The sequence below is a fragment of the Salmo salar genome, chromosome 22 (assembly GCF_965601325.2).
Source record: "Salmo salar chromosome 22, fSalSal1, whole genome shotgun sequence".
Taxonomy (NCBI): domain Eukaryota; kingdom Metazoa; phylum Chordata; class Actinopteri; order Salmoniformes; family Salmonidae; genus Salmo; species Salmo salar.
In genome coordinates this window covers 45739774-45750455 of record NC_138312.1, presented here as the reverse complement: position 1 = coordinate 45750455, position 10682 = coordinate 45739774, and the positions used below count along the sequence as shown (strand labels likewise).

The 10682-nt window shown below is 44.0% G+C and overlaps 1 long non-coding RNA gene across 1 annotated transcript; it reads right to left on the bottom strand.

Annotated features, from left to right (window-relative positions):
• Nucleotides 1–296: 296 nt before the first annotated feature.
• Nucleotides 297–10205, bottom strand: LOC106583417 (uncharacterized). Its single transcript, XR_001323512.2, has 2 exons — nucleotides 9506–10205; nucleotides 297–2155 (listed from the first exon to the last, which is right to left on the bottom strand). It is a non-coding gene; the product is annotated as an uncharacterized LOC106583417 (long non-coding RNA).
• Nucleotides 10206–10682: the final 477 nt, after the last annotated feature.

Below are 10682 nucleotides of genomic sequence, written 5' to 3'. Positions count from 1 at the left end.
AATGATTGACTTCTCTTGTCCCTTAAACTAGAATCAGGTGGGAGGAGAGTCTGAGTGCCAGACAGGTGGAGAAGGAGAGTGTGTATTACAAAATGAATGACAATTGTAAGAAAATAATTCTACTATGTGCATATGGATATAGGCCATTCAGCCACAACCTGTTTCTCTGTGATGCCCATTTCCCAGCTGTCAAGAATCCCTGTGCTGAATTCTACCTACCGATATTCACAACACATTGGTAAATTAGCCTAATGATTCCAAAGAAGCCATTTTGGATAAAAAACTGACAAAGACAATTTAGGGTTAGGCTATGTGTTTTATTATTAGTTCGGCATATTTAGGTCAATGTCATGATCACTTTCACTTTAAAATCAACCTAAACAAAGAGAGGAGTACTCAGTACTCAAACGGATGTCTTTCTTTGTCTAACATTATGCAAATGTAATGAATTAGGCCCAAAGCCTTGTTGCTTTCTTCAGTGACACACAGTGTACAGTAGATGCTATAGAATGGGTTAGGCTGTTGTAAAAACAATGGCTGTTAAGTGAATTAGTCCAATCCCATCCATTGCACATTATGTGCCAGGCATGGGTGCCTGGCTGGGATAGGAGCAGTCTTCAGGACTTCTTCTGTCCCCACAGAGTACTGACAACCTGGGACAATGAGCACTTGTGTCATCAAAGAACGGGCACGCTACACAGGAAATGTAATCATTTGAGATGACGTGACTGTAATCAATGTAGTCATATGAGATTATCTGAATTTCACTCCATGATAAGAGTCATTGACTCAAAGCCACAAGAGTGTAGAACATATTTAATTATCACTGTAATTGTGCAATAATTCCTGTAAGACAATGAGGACAATATGTCATCTGGGTATGTTGGTTGGTTGGTTTATCGAGTCCGGATGACTGTTTCAGGTAGGTGTGTGTGTGTGCATGTCTGTGTTCTTGTCTGTCTTTTTGTTTGAGTGTGAGTAAGTCATTCGCTGTGTTTGTGTGTGTGTGTGTGTATGTTCATGTTTTTTAGATTAAGTAAGAAGTCTTAAATGCGCGTGTGTGTGTGTGTCTGTCAGGATGGGTGTGGTGGACAGGCTAAAGAGAATCCAGTAATCTGCTGGATTCAAACAGGCTTTCCCACACCCTGCCTGAGGCTACACCACACCAAAACACACTCCCTTCTGTAGGGACTGACAGCAGGGAGAGATAGTGCAGGTGTGTACAGACAAGGAGATGTGCTTTAATGACCTTTTGAGTCCACTTCCCAAGCCTGATTTTAAAAAATGCATTATACACCAGTGGTTCTCAACCTGGGCTAGCCTAGATGGACCCCTGGAGGTACTCGGCCTATGCACAGAAGGTACTTACTTGCGAATAAGTTTCATGTTTTATTGTCACATGCACAAGTACAGTGAAATGCCTTTCTTGCTCTTTCCCAACAATGCAGTACTCAAAATCAGTAGTACTATAAAACAAATTAAAGTAGAACAAAAACACATCAGAAAGAACACAAGAAAGTAAGTAAGCTATATACAGCGTCAGTTCCAGGGTCAGTGCCAATACTATATTTACAATGTGCAGGGATACTGGAGTGGTAAGGGTAGGTAGGTATGTATCGGGATAAGGTGCCTAGGCATCAGGATGTATGATAAACAGAGTAGCAACAGCATATATGATGATCTTATGTGAGTGAGTGTGTGTAAGTGTGTGTAGAGTCAGCATGAATGTGTGTGCGTGGCCAAATCAAGTGTGTTTGTGTGAGTGTGTGTATGTGTGTTGGAGTGTCAGTATGAGTTTGTGTGTGTGAGTGAGTGTGTAGAGTCCTGTGAGTGTGCATAGTCTGCAAAAATAAAAGGGTCAATGCAGACAGTCTGTATAGCCATTTTGTTAGCTATTTAGCAGTCATGGCTTGGGGATAGAAGCTGTTCAGGAGCCTGTTGGTATCAGACTCGATGCTCCAGTACCGCTCGCCATGCGGAAACAGGGAGAACAGTCTATGGCTTGGGTGGCTGGAGTCTAACAATTTTCCGGACCTTCCTTTCACACCGCCTGATGTAGAGGTCCTGGATGTCAGGGAGCTCGGGCCCAGTGATGTACAGGGCTGTCCACACCACCCGCTGTACGACGGTGTGCCTGGACCACTTTAAGTCCTCACTGCAAAAAGTTAAATATAAGCAAGCCTAAATATCTTATATTGAGTGATATTTAAATCTTGAAATATATCTTGAAATAAGATCAATTTCTTGTATTAAGCCTTTTTTAGGTTAAAATTGTTGTGCAATCAGACTTGTCTATATGTGCGTAAAATAACTACTAACCGTGTATCTTTATGAAGGCTAATGTATTGCTAACTTGACGTTGCTTCACATTACAAGCCACATGGGCGAGAGAGACGCTTTCCTCGTGAACCCCTAAATTCCCACAAGTCTGCATTAGCATATGGCCAATCAGGATGCAATAAGCAAATAACACCACATCTCCCCTTTTCAGAGAACAAAGGGTAGACTGCCTCAAGGGATTATTCTGCCCTTCTGTCTCTCTTCCTGACTAGTTATTCTGGAAAAATTTTACATAGTCATGAACATAAAATAATTTCTGTAAACTTGAACCCAAAATGCATCTCTCACTTCTTTTAACACAAATCTACCCTACAGGTAAGTTAGAACTGTAACAACTTGTCAGCTGTTGTTTTAATTTTTACTTAAAGCTCAGTCTTTTGTTCTTGTTTGCTGACCTATAAGTCAAGTCTGAGGTTTAACTAATGCTCGCCCAGAACTTGTTCTGAGTGTAGCAGGTACATCCATGATTACCTTGTGTGTTGGTGGTATAAGAATATTTTGAAGATAAATACACAATGCAGAGGATGAGAGGACGAGAGTACTAAAAACTAAATAGAGTATTAATGGTCAATAGGGAATTGTCAATGTAAATAGGAGTTGGTTTTCAGTTCAACAGCTGTTTAGAATCTGTGGAATGTCAGTCCTGAACACAGGGCTACATGTGCTATATTCTGTACATTGAGTCTGGAGCAGGATACTTGTTATTTGGTCATTGGCCCAGTTGTACTGCAAGGACATCTGATTGGTCAACCCCAGGCTAGGGTGGGGGGTTATAAGTGGCACCCTGTTTCTTTGTTCTGGGGAGAAAAGCTGAGGACAGTTCTGGATCTGGCAATTCTGTGTGTTAGAGTGGTGAAGACACTTCAATCTTCTCCTGCGTAGCGTTGTTGTTCTCAGGTCCATCCATAGAGATGGGGTGATGTCTGTTCCTGCGGACAGACCCATGGGGAACTTCCACCATGTAGGATCGTGGTGCTGCATGTTCCCTCAGCACTGTTCCCGTGACTTTTTAGTCAGTCACTGCTCAGGTAGCTGACTCTGTGATGCTTGTTGAAGCGTTGCTTATCTGCACTCCTTCTCTCCTTTTCCTTTGAGCTGACCGCAGCTGTGTTTGTGTGTGATGGGTTTAGCAGCGATGGGAGTGTTGGCACTGTGGTACGAAGCTGTCATCCCATCATTAGTTGCGCCGGGTTAAAGCCATTCTGGAGTGGAGTTGACAGATACCTTGCTTTGCTGGCCTAAGGGTCAGCTGCTTTCTTGAGGAGGTTCTTCACAGTCTGAACGGTGTGTTCCGCATCTCCGTTGCTTTGCGGGAACTTTGGACTGCTGGTGACATGGAAAAATCCATACTCTGCAGCAAAGTCAGAAAGGGGTCTTCCAGAGAACTGAGGCCCAGTGTCCGTAACCAGGACCTCAGGTACCCCATGGCGGGCGAAGATGGACTTCCAATGGAGTACGATGTCCAGAGACTTTGTTAGTGACAGGTTTGTGATTTCCACATACCTTGAGAAGTAGCTCACAACTAGCAGGTAGGTGGTGCTTTTCAGAGTGAACAAGTCCGCTCCCAATCTTTGCCAGCGTCTCACAGGAAGTAGTGATGGTATGAGTGGTTCTGTGTGGTTTGTGTGCTCTTTGATTCATGTCCTGCAGTTATGCACAATTAGTTCAGTTGCTGGCTGAGTCCAGGCCAACACACAGCCTGTTGAGCACATTCTCTGCACCTGACCACACCTTGATGACCCTCGTGTAGCTTAGTGAGGACATCATTTTGTAAGGCTGATGGAATGTTCTTGTTCCTTTCAACAGGAGACCATTGTGCACTGTGAGAAAAGCATGTTCTGCCCAGTACAGTTTCAGTGGTCCTTTGCATTCAGACCATCCTTCCTGACACATTGTCATGACTTTTGAGCGCACACTGTTGGCTTTGAGTTGTTCTCTCATATTATCCATGTAGGAAACACTCACTGGAAGCTGTTTTATGATCGCATCTACATAGATATTTGTGCACTCCATGAGCTCCTTTTCCGCAGCAGTAGCTTTGGCTTTGACTGGCCCATGTGACAGCGTGTCTGCAGTTTCACAGACTCTTTCCAGGGACATGAGCAATCCTGTAGGAGTACCTCATAAGTCTCATCCTTAAGTGTTGGATACGTGGGGGAAGGTTGTCGTAGGGTTAGTTCCCCAGAAGACTCAGGAGAGGTTTGTGATCAGTTTCCAACAAAGTGTTGATCAATGAGAAAGTCTATGAGTCTTTCACATGCCCATGTCAGCCCCAGAGCTTCTTTTTCCACTTGAGCTTATCTCTGCTCAGTCGGTGTGAGAGACCGGAAAGTGTAGGCAATGGGTCTATATTCCTCGCTATTCTTCTGCAGCAGCACTACTCCTAGTCCGTAGGAAGATGCATCGGCTGACACCTTGATCTCTTTGTTTGGGACTTACAGGGCTAGCACGGGTGTGGATGTCAGCTCCTTCAGCTCTTTGAAGGCTCTGACTTGGTCGGCCCCCCTAGTACCAGTGTTTTTCCTTTGAGAGTAGGTCTCAGAGGTTTGTCCTTTTCTGCTAACTGAGGGATGAACTTTCCCAGCTGGTTCACCATTCCTAGGAAACTCCGCAGCTCGCCGACTTTGGATGGCTCCGCCATCTCCTTGACAGCCTCTGTCTTTGTCGGTCAGGCTGTACTCCTTTGTCCAAGATAATGAGGCACAGGAACTTCCCTTCCTGCATTGACAGGTCACATTTGTCCATGTTCAGAGTTAAGCCGGCTTTTTCCATCTTCTGCAATGAGGTATGAAGTCTTGCATCTTGCTCCTCCTGTATTTGACAATCAAACAAAAACATGATCTATAAGACATACCACACCTTTTAGGCCTTCAGTACCCTCTGTCACCATTCTGTTTTGGAAGTGTTCAGGCCCTGAAGCGATACCGAAAGTCAGACGGTTGAAGTAGTAATGCCCGAAAGGTGTGATGAAGGTTGTTAGCTTAACTGACTCCTCGGTTAGCGGGATCTGCCAGAAGCCCATGTTTGCATTGAGCTTGCTGAAGATCTTCAACCTGGCTAGTGAACCAAGGGTCTGTACGACAATGGGATGTTTGTATTTTTCTCTACACTGTTACACCCCCCTTGCTCTCCCCGCCTCCTTCTCTGTGTTTGTGCTTTTATTTGCAGATTGGGGACAGGTGGAGCTGATTTGGTCATTAAGGTGACAAGTTGCACCTGGGTTTGGGATCAACTAGGAGATAAAATATTTAATAAATATTTTTGTTACTCCTTAACTGCCAACATGTGGACTCCCTTGCTTGTCACAATCTAAGAGCCAGGTTGTGACAAATGGGGGCTCATCCGGGATCTTGCCTTGGCTATTTTGACGTTATCCCTAGTAAACATGGTGTATGGTAATTGGTTAGCGCTAATTGGTGACCCTTTGGTGGGTCTTGTGGTTTGTTTAGTTCTGGTATTGTCCCAGAAGCCTGTATGGCTATTAATCCATTTGTATGCGCTATTGTATATTGGGAGTTACATGTTGACATTTTGTAGTTAGCTGTGTGTTTAATCACACTTCAGTTGGTTTAGAGAAATTGCCTTTTAAGGTATTGGTTTAATGACTTGTTTGTTTATTTACTACACGTTTTGATTTGGTGCATCGGTGGAGAGAAGACAACAAAGTCTCTTTTCCTGTACTGTCTAGAGACACTTTGTTCTGTTCCCTGTTGGGTCATCAGATTATGGAGGTGAGTTGTCTTTGCAATATATGACAGTGAGATGTTTTGAGGCAGACATAACTCCTTGCCCAGAGCTATGGTCTTTCCCCCTGTTAGGTATAGCGGCATGTTCCCACTGGGGGCACGTTGTGCGTTGTTTGTTATTTTTGTGTGGTGATAGAGGTCAGAGTAGTTTTCTCGGGAGCACATCCGTGGTTCGGGGTTGGTTACCAGCGAGCTGGTTCCTCATTGTGCTCTAGTGCAAGTTTAACAATAGGATTTTTGGAAACTCAAGTAATACACTCATCTGTTTTTGCACTGTTAAGTCAGCTATGCACTTCTTGTTCTGTAGTCGATGTGCTCATTAGGGCTATTCAAAGATTGGGCTACTAATCTGTTCATTAGTTAGTAGCATTATGGCGTCTATTGAGGATTGTGTGCTCCTTCAGAAGAGTTGCTTATGCAGTTTACGAAGGAACAGCTTTTGAAGTTGAGTGAATATTATCATGTTGAGATTAGTGACAAACGTCTCAAGGATACAGTGAAGTCTATTCTGTCAGCTAATTTGCTTTCAGATGGTATTTTGAAGGCAGAATTGAGTGAACCTAGTCCAGCTGTATTGTATGTACCAATTGTTTCTAGTTCTGGCTTGACATTTGAGCAGAAAAGGAGTTACTTTTATTGCAGCTAAATCATTAACTTGTTTTGGAAAGGTTGAAGCAGGATACGGAACAAGCTAAACTGTGGTTGCAACATCAGCGGTTAGAACTTGTCAGAGAAGGCAAGCTTTCAGGTGAATTTTCTTTAGAGAATGACTACTCAAGCTCCCCAATGGGACGCTGTTCCCCTGGTCGTTCCCCGCTTTTTGATGTTGCTGGTAATCTTCGGTTGTTGCCTAAATTTACTGAAAAGGATCCTGACTAATTTTTTATGTTATTTGAACATGTTGCAGACTCTCGGGCTTGGCCTGATGCAGACCGTACTTTGATGCTACAGTGTGTTTTGACCGGTAAGGCTCAGGAGGCTTACTCATCTCTTAGCGCTACAGATAGTGACGATTACGTAAAGGTTAAAACTGCTGTCCTGCATGCTTACGAGTTGGTCCCTGAAGTGTATCGACAGAGTTTCAGAACATTGAAAGGTAAAAAAACAGTCCCATGTTGAGTTTTCACAGGATTTGTTAACTCAATTCAATCGTTGGTGTACTGTGTCAGTGTAACCGATGTGAAATGGCTAGTTAGTTAGCGGTGATGCGCGCTAATAGCATTTCAATCAGTGACGTCACTCGCTCTGAGACTTGAAGTAGGGTTTCCCCTTGCGTTGCGGCTTTTGTGGCGCGATGGGTAACGATGCTTCGTGGGGTGTCAGTTCTTGATGTGTGCAAGGGTCCCTGGTTCGAGCCCGGGTTGGGGCGAAGAGAGGGACGGAACCTACACTGTTACATCAGCAGTCACTAGTTTTGAAGGTTTGTGCAACCTGGTTGTCCTCAAACAATTTAAAGAATCTGTCCCTGACCGCCTTGTTACCTATATAAATGAACATAAAGTACGGATTGCATCTGAAGCTGCTGTTTTGGCAGATGAGTACGTACCGACCCAGAAAGGCAGTTTTGGAGGGTCCCGTATGCGAGATTGAGGGCAGAGGAACAGTTCAAGTGGATTTCGGTCAGCAAATTCCTTTGGTTCTGGTAATGACACATTTCCATCTAGATCCGAACGTGGTTCATGTGGACAGAATGTAAATATTTTTTTTTATTATTGTCAAGGTAAAGGCCACTGGAAGAATGAATGTCCTGTCCTTGGTAAAAAGTTCCACAGATTGGCCAGCACAAATTTAAAACCTGTTGCGTTAGCTGGGCCTGTTCCTCATGTTAATCCTGTTGCGCAAGCCCAATAATTGTCCAAACCTTTTAGTACTGATTATTCGCCATTTGTCTCAGAGGGTTATGTTTCACTATTGGGAAGTGCCAGTAAAGATTCTGCGAGACACTGATGCCTCTGAATCGTTTGTTTTGGAGTCTGTTCTGCCTTTTTCTCTGGAGACAGATATAGGAACCAGTGTCCTGATTCAAGGGAATGGTTTGAATACATTGTCTGTAGCCTTGCACAAAGTCTAACTTATATCTGACCTAGTGCAAGGTGAGATTTCCCTTGGGGTGCGTCCCTTTCTGCCCGTTGATGGTGTTCATGTGATTTTGGGTAACAACTTAGCCGGTAGTTGTGTCTGGCGTGATGTATCTCCTCTGGTGGATTCTCATACTCTTGCATGTGCTCTAGCTCTTAACTTTTGGCAGCAATGTCAGAGAAATCCGTGGTGGAGTGAGTAGGGCTCTGCCCTGGGTTTCAGCTTGATGGTATATGGTTGTTATACTGTGCCAAGACCACTGCACAGCTTTGGATGCTTTCTTTCAATGTCTGTAAATCAATGCTGTCGAGCAACTAGCTCAAGCTTTGTGATAGCTGGCCTGCCCAGTAAAGCTGTGTGTAGATCTCTGATGACATCATACACGTCCTCCAGTGTCTCCTTTTTTGCCTTCGAGAACCACACTTGGAACGCTGATCACGTCCAGCGGTGCTCTTTCTGCTCCTAGCAGTGTTTTTGGGGGGCTTTTGCAGAGCTGGCTTGCTGGTTCCTGCAAAAATGTGATTTAGCACATTGTCTGGGATAAGTCACATCGGCACCTGTGTCTATTGTGAATTTAACATTTCTATCCATCACTTAAATGTCAATCATCCATGGGTCACCTCCTGCTGTTATTGTTCCTAGGAAAATGCTGTCATCCTCTTCTTGAACCTCGTTTACGGCTCTTGATGATATACACGCACACGTTGGTAATGTGACACACTACTTCATAAGCTGGACACTGCTCATGGATGTGCAGGGATTTTTCCACAGTTGACAAGGACTGCTTTTTGTCATTAGCATTTGCATGGCTAGCTTTCTCATGCTGAAATTTCTGTTTGCACTGACACTGGCTGCCTTTCTGCATAACTCTATCCACTGAGCATGCCTCTTTTGTTGTTACTGTGTCACCTCACAGGCAACTTTGATGCTTTTTCACTTCAGTTTGCCTTGCCATCTCAATGGCTCTCTCTAGCGTGAGATCTTTATCTAGCTGCATCCATTCTGACAGACACGTCTGCTAACCCAACGAATAGCCTAGTCTCTATTTAGTTAATCATGCAAATGTCCATAGTTGCAATGCTCTGCTAGGGCATATAAGGCTGTGACAAAATAATCCTGTTTAATTTCCCCTCTGTCTCCACATGTTAAAGCGGGCTCTCTCATAGATCATATTCTTTTTCACAATAAAGAATGTATGAAATCTGTCTCTTACTTGTCCATATTGTTGTTGCTCGAGTTTGTTTAGGTTTGGACCTCAAAACGTCACCTGCTTCATCGCCCAAACAGTATATGAGGTTGTTCCCCTGATTCTCCTCGGTAGATGTGTGAAGATTACTCACCTGACAAATGCGCTCGCAACTCCTAATCCATTTGGTCCATTCTTGCGGTTTAGAAAAATCAAACAGCTCTAGTGGCTGTAAGCACAATGTAGCACTTGGGCCTGTATGCGTGAGTATCTGTGCCCCTCCCGCTGCACCTTGAACAGGAGCCTGGCCTCTTCCTCTACTCACTGCTGCGCTTCTCCTGCGACGTCTTCCATGCTGATTAGCCTCTTCAATTTTCTTCCCAAAACTTTTCAACCCGGTAAGATAAACTATGTTAGTAAATACACTCGTTCTAGTCCACTTCTGAAACCATATCGTGTAATCAGACTTGTCTATACGTGAGTAAAATAACAACTAAAGGAGTATCTTCATGAAGGAAAATGTATTGCTAACTTGACATTGCTTCACATTACAAGCCCCATGAGAGAGAGAGAGAGAGACGCTTTCTTCATGAACCTCTAAATTCCCACTGGCCTTCATTAGCATATGGCCAATCAGGATGCAATATGTAAATAACACCACAAAAATAAGCAAAAATGACATTAGATAATTTAGCTTGGTATGAAAAAAACAAGAAAATAGGTCATTTTAAGAGAATTATAAATCAATATAAGATATATAGCTTGTTTAGATTTCACTTTTTGCAGTGTAGGGTTTGGACACCGAGGAACTTGACGCTCTCGACCCGCTCCCCAACAGCCCTGTTGAGGTGGATAGGGGCGTGCACGCCCCCCCCCCCCCGTTTCCTGTAGTTCACGATCAGCTCCTTGGTCTTACTGACGTTGAGGGAGAGGTTGCTGTCCTGGCACCACACTGCCATGGAGAGGCTATACAGACACCTTGGTGCCCAAATTGATGATGTATGTCATGTAGCTGAGAGTCAAGTCTGGAGATGAATGGATTCGGTTCAGTTGTCTGATGAGCCCTTCCCAGCTAGCTAGTTTATATGCTGGGCTGGCTAGCTGGAAACAACAGCATCATGGCGCTAGTTAAAACGTGTTTATTTTGATGGTAGAGGGAGAAGTAACTTGTAGTATTGGTAACCATCTGGATGTCACCGTGACATGCCAATTAGCTAACATAACAAGCCGGTGTGAATGACAAGTGCAATGGTGTTGTATCGAGGTGCTTTCCTGACATTAGTTGCATCCCACTGGCCAACAGTTGCTTCTCATGTCGCAGGCGGTAGCTA